The sequence below is a fragment of the Thalassophryne amazonica genome, chromosome 3, assembly GCF_902500255.1.
Source record: "Thalassophryne amazonica chromosome 3, fThaAma1.1, whole genome shotgun sequence".
NCBI lineage: Eukaryota > Metazoa > Chordata > Actinopteri > Batrachoidiformes > Batrachoididae > Thalassophryne > Thalassophryne amazonica.
In genome coordinates, this window is record NC_047105.1 from 16045922 (window position 1) to 16053982 (window position 8061).

The 8061-nt window shown below is 41.5% G+C and overlaps 1 long non-coding RNA gene across 1 annotated transcript; it reads right to left on the bottom strand.

Moving 5' to 3' along the window:
- Positions 1–3640: 3640 nt before the first annotated feature.
- Positions 3641–5507, bottom strand: LOC117506369. The gene is made up of 2 exons (XR_004559444.1): positions 4567–5507; positions 3641–4319 (listed from the first exon to the last, which is right to left on the bottom strand). It is a non-coding gene; the product is annotated as an uncharacterized LOC117506369 (long non-coding RNA).
- Between the last annotated feature and the right edge of the window lie 2554 nt (positions 5508–8061).

Below are 8061 nucleotides of genomic sequence, written 5' to 3' on the forward strand. Positions count from 1 at the left end.
ACTTGAGATATGTTCCCAGAGGCTACTCCAGTATTTTCTAAACTAAGCAAGTACCTTCTGTCCTTTGAGGATGCAGACATGGAGATTCTGGAGACGTTTGTGGTTCTCATGTATGACAGATCCAGCACTGTTGACAGTGTCGATGAAGCCAGACTTGACCTGTTCGCCAGGAAGCAGAGGTCGTATGAAGCCATCCCTCCTACCAGTGCAGCTCTGTTCAACACACCAAACGTGCAGCATACCAGGCAGGATGCATACGGGCTCAGGCAATACTACGTCAGCCAGAAGCAGAGAGTCCATCTGATTGGGGCTGGGAGAAAGCAGGTGATGAGTGGAAGTCTGCTGGACAGCCAACTCATCAATTGCAAAGAGCAACTCACCAAATGTGGCTGCAACTCTGGCTGCCGTGGCAGGTGCAAAATCTACAGGCTCGGACTAGCTTGTACAGCTTTGTGCAGTTGCAAATGTGACCTGTAAGCTGTCTCCTGATTGAGCTTATGATTTTTGTATGGGTTTGCTGAGTTAGTCGGCCTAATGTCTTTTGGAAAAGGACACATCTTCTTCCTATCTGGCCTGAAGTTTTTTTTTCAGCTGCAAACCCACAAGCCACATAAATGAGCTCATACTTTTTTTTATTGATCTTCATTTGCTTATACTTACAGAATACAATTAAATAGCACAAAGTGAAAGTGGTAAATATATTTTTCTTCCAAAGGTGCACTAAATCAAATCTTTGTCCGGCAAGACTGTCACTCATACAGTGCATATTTACCAGCTTGTAACTGCAAAATTGAGCCAGTGTCACAGTGATGCACATCTGGATCAGTTCTATTTTCCCTAGATATCTATAGTCCATCTTTTCATTCATGAATTCTGAAAATATTTCCTGACAGGCAGAGATTGCATCTATAGGTATCTCACAACTCTTGCATTCAAAATAATTTAGGATACGTCAACGCTGTAACGGAACTAAAATTCCAGCCTTATAATTTGGAGTTTTCAGTGCATTGTTGTGATTTGCTTCTATCTTCTTTATTACCACCATACGTTTGTGCATCATATACAGCAATACAAATCCTAGAACCAAGTTCTCTTACCAGACAAACAAAAAAGAAAGTTTTCTATCGCGAAAGGGATTTTAGAGATTTTTCTCATAGCAAAAGGGTCCCTCGAATGTCATTTTGTTAAATATAATTCATCATAATGAAAAATATATTACTTCTGACTTATTAAATTAACTGTTCTGCAAAGTGGAACAGGAATGGAACACTTGAATGTGTATTTTTTTATATGTATACCCAAAAAATGACGGAAATCGGTACAACTGGTGGCCATCTTGAAAAAATGGTGGCCATATTGAAATTTTGCGTGGTTATCCAAACTTTTCAAAAGAGTTGGTCCTAGTGAGCAAGTGTGCCAAATTTTATCTTTCTTTGTATAACTGAAGTATTTTTCTCCTTATCTGCTGCACTATTCTATGACCTCTGATCTTTAGTAATTTCCATTAGATTTTCTGTTGGATTCAAGTTAGGTGATTGGCTGGACCATTCTACCAGCTGTTTTTTTCATTCTCTGAAACCAGTCGAGAGTGTTTGCTGTCACTATCTTGCTAAAACGTCCACCCTTGTTTCATCTTCACCCTGGTAGACGGCAGCAGATTTTTTTTATCGAGAATGTCTCTGTATATTTTTCCATTCATCCTTCCTTCAATTATTATGAAGTTTGCCAGTGTGCTACGCTCTAAAACAGCCCCACACCATGATGTTCCCACATCTAAACTTCACTGTTGGTGTGGTGTTTTATTTGTGTCATTTATGGTGTATATTATGGCATCCAAAGAGTTAAATTTTGTTTTCATCTAATCAGACTATATTCTCCCAGTATTTCACAGGCTTGTCTAAATGTTGTGCAGCAAACTTCAAATGAGCTTCAACATGCTTTTTCTTCAGCAATGGAGTCTTGCTTGCTGAACGTGCATACAGGCCGTGGTGGTTGAGTGCATTACTTATTGTTTTCTTTGAAACAGTTGTACCTGCTAATTACAGGTCTTTCTGAAGCTCTCCACAAGTGAGCCTTTGGTCTTGGACAACTCTTCTGATTATTGTTTTCACTCCTCTGTCAGAAATCTTGAGAGGCTGGTCGAGGCTGGTTTATGGTGAAATTATGTTCTTCCCACTTCGGTGGGGCTGGTGTCTTTGGACAGCTCTTTGGTCTTAGCCATGTTAGTAGTTGGAGTCTTACTGCTTGTGTGGGATGGACAGGTGTGTTTATGCAGCTAACAACCTCAAATAGGTGCTTCTAATTTGGGATAATAAGTGGAGTGAGAATTTTTGCTGATTGGCAGGTGTTCAAATACTTATTTGCAGCAGTTACATGCAAATAAATTATTTAAAAAATCATACATTGTGATTTCCGGATTTTTTTGTTTGTTTTTTTTTTAGATTATGTCTCTCACAGTGGACATGCACCCAAGATGAAATTTCAGACCCCTCCATGATTCTAAGTGGGAGAACTTGCAAATCGCAGGGTGTTCAAATACTTATTTTCCTCACTGTATTTATAAAATAGTTTCACCAGAAGGTACTTGGCTCAAGGATAAATTGTTAACATTTGGAGGTGAATGTAAGTTTTGTCCTTTAATATTCTTGCATTATGACATCACAAAGCCTGAGGTATAATGTCACTTATGTCATATGCCGGCGTTGACCTTTTTCGCGTGGATTCCTGTTGACAAGACTGATTTCAGCAACTGTGCAAAACCGCTCGTCATCCCGTTCACCTTTATCAGTCACCGTCTGCACTGAAGGGGATCCTTTATGTGGCCGTGCGGCATTATGTGGAGTCAGGAGGAGGAAGCTGTTAATGTAACTTTCAGGTCAAAGGACAACGACAGACGCTGACCTGATGATTGGTCATGAGGAAACAGCACATGGTTTAATTTCCCACTATGATGGATGGTAGCTCTGTGCTACGAGTCGACTTCTCTACCGCTATTGCTCTAGAAAATCACTTTCCCTTCCTTCCGATCATCATACATGTGGTGCATTGGGGCAACTTAATTTGTGATTTGGGTGATGAATAAATGAACTGAAAACATCCATCCATCCATTTTCTTCCGCTTTATCCGGAGTCGGGTCGCGGGGGCAGCAGCTCAAACAAAGCCGCCCAGACCTCCCGATCCACACACACCTCCCCTAGCTCCTCCGGGGGAACCCCAAGGTGTTCCCAAGCCAGCCGAGAGATGTAGTCCCTCCAGCGTGTCCTGGGTCTTCCCCGGGTCTCCTCCCAATGGGACGTGCCTGGAACACCTCTCCAGCGAGGCATCCAGGGGCATCCGGAAAACAACTGAAAACATAACTATTGGTTAAAATAAGGTGTATTTGGGTGAGGTCAACTTCTGTAAAGCATGGTGGCTCGTGCATTTTAAACAGAAGAACCCAACAGACATACAACAGACATACTTGGCTGTTGCATCAGGAAGGTCGTGCAATGTGAACTTGTGCCACATCAACACGTGGATCCTTGCTAAAAGGGGAGGAAGTCAAAACTTAAAATAAAATTTCTGGTGCACACAACATCCAAAAGCACCACATATTCTTTGTTTAAAATTCATGATTAGAAAACAGCTCAAACTGAGCTGGTGTTATAAAGATGTTTTAATTTAAGCTTGTTAGACAATCTTTAGACATGAAACATTAATGTACTGTACCACAGGAAAAACAACTTCCATTTGCCTGTGATGGCAGAAGCTCTTTTCTAAACATCAGAGGAAAATCTGTTCCTAAAATCTGCACCACTCACATTCTCATCTACAACAATACTGATTAAGAGCGCCCTCAAAAACCCAAATGCTTTTTTTTCCTTTTTGAATTGGTACACGGAACACTTCTCGAGCTCCAATGTGTCCATTAGGCTTTAATAATTCAGTGTATTTGATGACACCTGTACAAATGTATGTAAGCGAATGAATGAATGAATGCGAGTGTCCATCGAGGTTGTTTTGGGGGCTTGGAGCTGAAAACCGTTGCTGGTTGAGGATCAGCAGGTCTCATAAATCAACAGTGCTCGCCATATGGCCACTCTTGTTAAAGGGATCATGTATATTTCATCAGGTGGAATATAAACTCGTCCTCTGGCATCAGCTGAACAAACGTGCTGCAGCTACAGCCACGTCGAATCTCATCCGCCACGGTGGTGCACGGGTCTGATGCGCCACAAAGATTTACATTTAGATAACTGCATCCAAGGACAGTTTGCATCATCTTCTACTTTTTATTGATCGTGACTGACGGCCGTGCCTTTAAATTTTTTTTTAATCTCTGTTGTGGATGCAGAAACGGGACAATACTAAATGCCAACGTGCCTCAGGGGAACACATGCTGCGTCTTCTGTGACGAGAGTCGGAAAAGAATCTGTGTGGTTGGGTGCAAAGGTTAAGTGGAGGTAGAGAAAACTGTGACGCACAAACCTTCACCTTTGTTCTATTTACTGAAAATTCCTACAGCTGTGTTCATATTTGGACGTGGATTTATGAGAGCATGTTCCAATTTCAGGCCAAATCTTCACCTCCTCACACACAAAAGATTTAATAAGCATCAATTTCAGCACTATAGGTCAAACAGGAACAAAAAGAAACAACTTTAATGACATTATCTAAGTGCACTGGGTTTAAATTCTCTGCTAAACCTCAATGTTATGAATGTCGTCAGTGGATTGTGAAGCTGAAGTGGGGGAATGTCTGTGCGCATTTCGGGGTTGGTTTTCTGTCACCCAGTCTCACATCCAAGTTGTCGCATTTTAATGCAAACGCTCATTTTGAACGCTAGTTCAGTGTGCCGTCGTGAGTAAATGAGCCACTGGGCTAACCTACTCATCAATGTTTGGAGTTGGGAGTGAGAAGGTGCGTTTTCTGACAATTCATTAGATTTTTATTGCATTCATAAGGTAGTGAAGCATCTTTGTCATCGTGGCTGAAAACAGGTCATCCACCTGGAAGATTGTGTGTGAAATTGAGATACTGTATCGTCAAAGTTATTCTTTTTTTTTCAGTATTTCAGACTTTTGTGGATCCCCAACAATTAAAGAGGCAGGCCACGTGCAGTCAGTCTTAATGGTATACTTTACCTTGACAGTCTGAACAGAAGGTCCATTCAGGTGAACTTACAACAGGCCCTGTGGCCTACTGGTGCCACTACTTCTCTAAGTATTCTGGAGGGAACGCCAGCCCAATGTAGGTTACGTCACAGCCAAGGCTGGCACCTATTTCAAAAGCTGGGTGGACAGGGAAAATACACGTGTTGTCCGAAGATACAGACGGGTAGAGTGACCTGGAATCAAGCCCAGGTCAATATTTTGTAGCCCAGCTCCTTATCCCACCGAGCTACCTGTTCTACATTAGGTCTCTCTCTTCTAAGTCCCTGTTAGTAAATGATATATAATTGATCAACATATTGATTTATTCTGCCTTACAGAAACCTCGTTACAGCACGATGAATATGTTAGTTTAAATGAGTCAACACCCCGAGTCACACTAACTGCCAGAACGCTCGTAGCACGGGCCGAGGCGGAGGATTAGCAGCAATCTTCCATTCCAGCTTATTATTAATCAAAAACCCAGACAGAGCTTTAATTCATTTGAAAGCTTGACTATTAGTCTTGTCCATCCAAATTGGAAGTCCCAAAAAACAGTTTTATTTGTTGTTATCTATCGTCCTCCTGGTCGTTACTGTGAGTTTCTCTGTGAATTTTCAGAACTTTTGTCTGACTTAGTGCTTAGCTCAGATAAGATAATCATAGTGGGCGATTTTAACATCCACACAGATGCTGAGAATGACAGCCTCAACACTGCATTTAATCTATTATTAGACTCTATCGGCTTTGCTCAAATGTAAATGAGTCCACCCACCACTTTAATCATATCTTAGATCTTGTTCTGACTTATGGTATGGAAATTGAAGACTTAACAGTATTCCCTGAAAACTCCCTTCTGTCTGATCATTTCTTAATAACATTTACATTTACTCTGATGGACTACCCAGCAGTGGGGAATAAGTTTCATTACACTAGAAGTCTTTCAGAAAGCACTGTAACTAGGTTTAAGGATATGTTTCCTTCTTTATGTTCCCTAATGCCATATACCAACACAGTGCAGAGTAGCTACCTAAACTCTGTAAGTGAGATAGAGTATCTCGTCAATAGTTTTACATTCTCATTGAAGACAACTTTGGATGCTGTAGCTCCTCTGAAAAAGAGAGCTTTAAATCAGAAGTGCCTGACTCCGTGGTATAACTCACAAACTCTTAAAGCAGCTTAAAGCAGATAACCCGTAAGTTGGAGAGGAAATGGCATCTCAGTAATTTAGAAGATCTTCACTTAGCCTGGAAAAAGAGTCTGTTGCTCTATAAAAAAGCCCTCCATAAAGCTAGGACATCTTACTACTCATCACTAATTGAAGAAATAAGAACACCCCAGGTTTCTTTTCAGCACTGTAGCCAGGCTGACAAAGAGTCAGAGCTCTATTGAGCCGAGTATTCCTTTAACTTTAACTAGTAATGACTTCATGACTTCTTTGCTAATAAAATTTAACTATTAGAGAAAAAATTACTCATAACCATCCCAAAGACGTATCGTTATCTTTGGCTGCTTTCAGTGATGCCGGTATTTGGTTAGACTCTTTCTCTCAGATTGCTCTGTCTGAGTTATTTTCATTAGTTATACTCAACAATTCCCTCAAATATTGTTCACAAACCAGTCTAAATCTGTGATAGTGAGCACTTTTCCTTTGCTGAGATAATCCATCCCACCTCACAGGTGTGCCATATCAAGATGCTGATTAGACACCATGATTAGTGCACAGGTGTGCCTTAGACTGCCCACAATAAAAGGCCACTCTGAAAGGTGCAGTTTTATCACACAGCACAATGCCACAGATGTCGCAAGATTTGAGGGAGCGTGCAGTTGGCATGCTGACAGCAGGAATGTCAACCAGAGCTGTTGCTCGTGTATTGAATGTTCATGTCTCTACCATAACCCTCTCCAAAGTCGTTTCAGAGAATTTGGCAGTACATCCAACCAGCCTCACAACCGCAGACCACGTGTAACCACACCAGCCCAGGACCTCCACATCCAGCATGTTCACCTCCAAGATCGTCTGAGACCAGCCACTATCGGACAGCTGCTGAAACAATCGGTTTTGCATAACCAAAGAATTTCTGCACAAACTGTCAGAAACCGTCTCAGGGAAGCTCATCTGCATGCTCGTCGTCCTCATCGGGGTCTCGACCTGACTCCAGTTTGTCGTCGCAACCGACTTGAGTGGGCAAATGCTCACATTCGCTGGCGTTTGGCACGTTGGAGAGGTGTTCTCTTCACGGATGATGCGAAGGAGATGTGTTGCACTGCATGAGGCAAATGGTGGTCACACCAGATACTGACTGGTATCCCCCCCAATAAAACAAAACTGCACCTTTCAGAGTGGCCTTTTATTGTGGGCAGTCTAAGGCACACCTGTGCACTAATCATGGTGTCTAATCATCATCTTGGTATGGCACACCTGTGAGGTGGGATGGATTATCTCAGCAAAGGAGAAGTGCTCACTATCACGATTTCGACTGGTTTGTGAACAATATTTGAGGGAAATGGTGATATTGTGGTATGTGGAAAAAGTTTTAGATCTTTGAGTTCATCTCATACAAAATGGGAGCAAAACCAAAAGTGTTGCGTTTATATTTTTGTTGAGTATACTTCATCCAAACCATCAACATGTCTATTGGACCCCATTCCTACCAGGCTGCTCAAGGAAGCCCTACCATTATTTAATGCTTTGATCTTAAATATGATCAATCTATCTTTATTAGTTGGCTATGTACCACAGTCTTTTAAGGTGGCAGTAATTAAACCATTACTTAAAAAGCCATCACTTGACCCAGCTATCTTAGCTAATTATAGGCCAATCTCCAATCTTCCTTTTCTCTCAAAAATTCTTGAAAGGGTAGTTGTAAAACAGCTAACTGATCATCTGCAGAGGAATGGTCTATTTGAAGAGTTTCAGTCAGGTTTTAG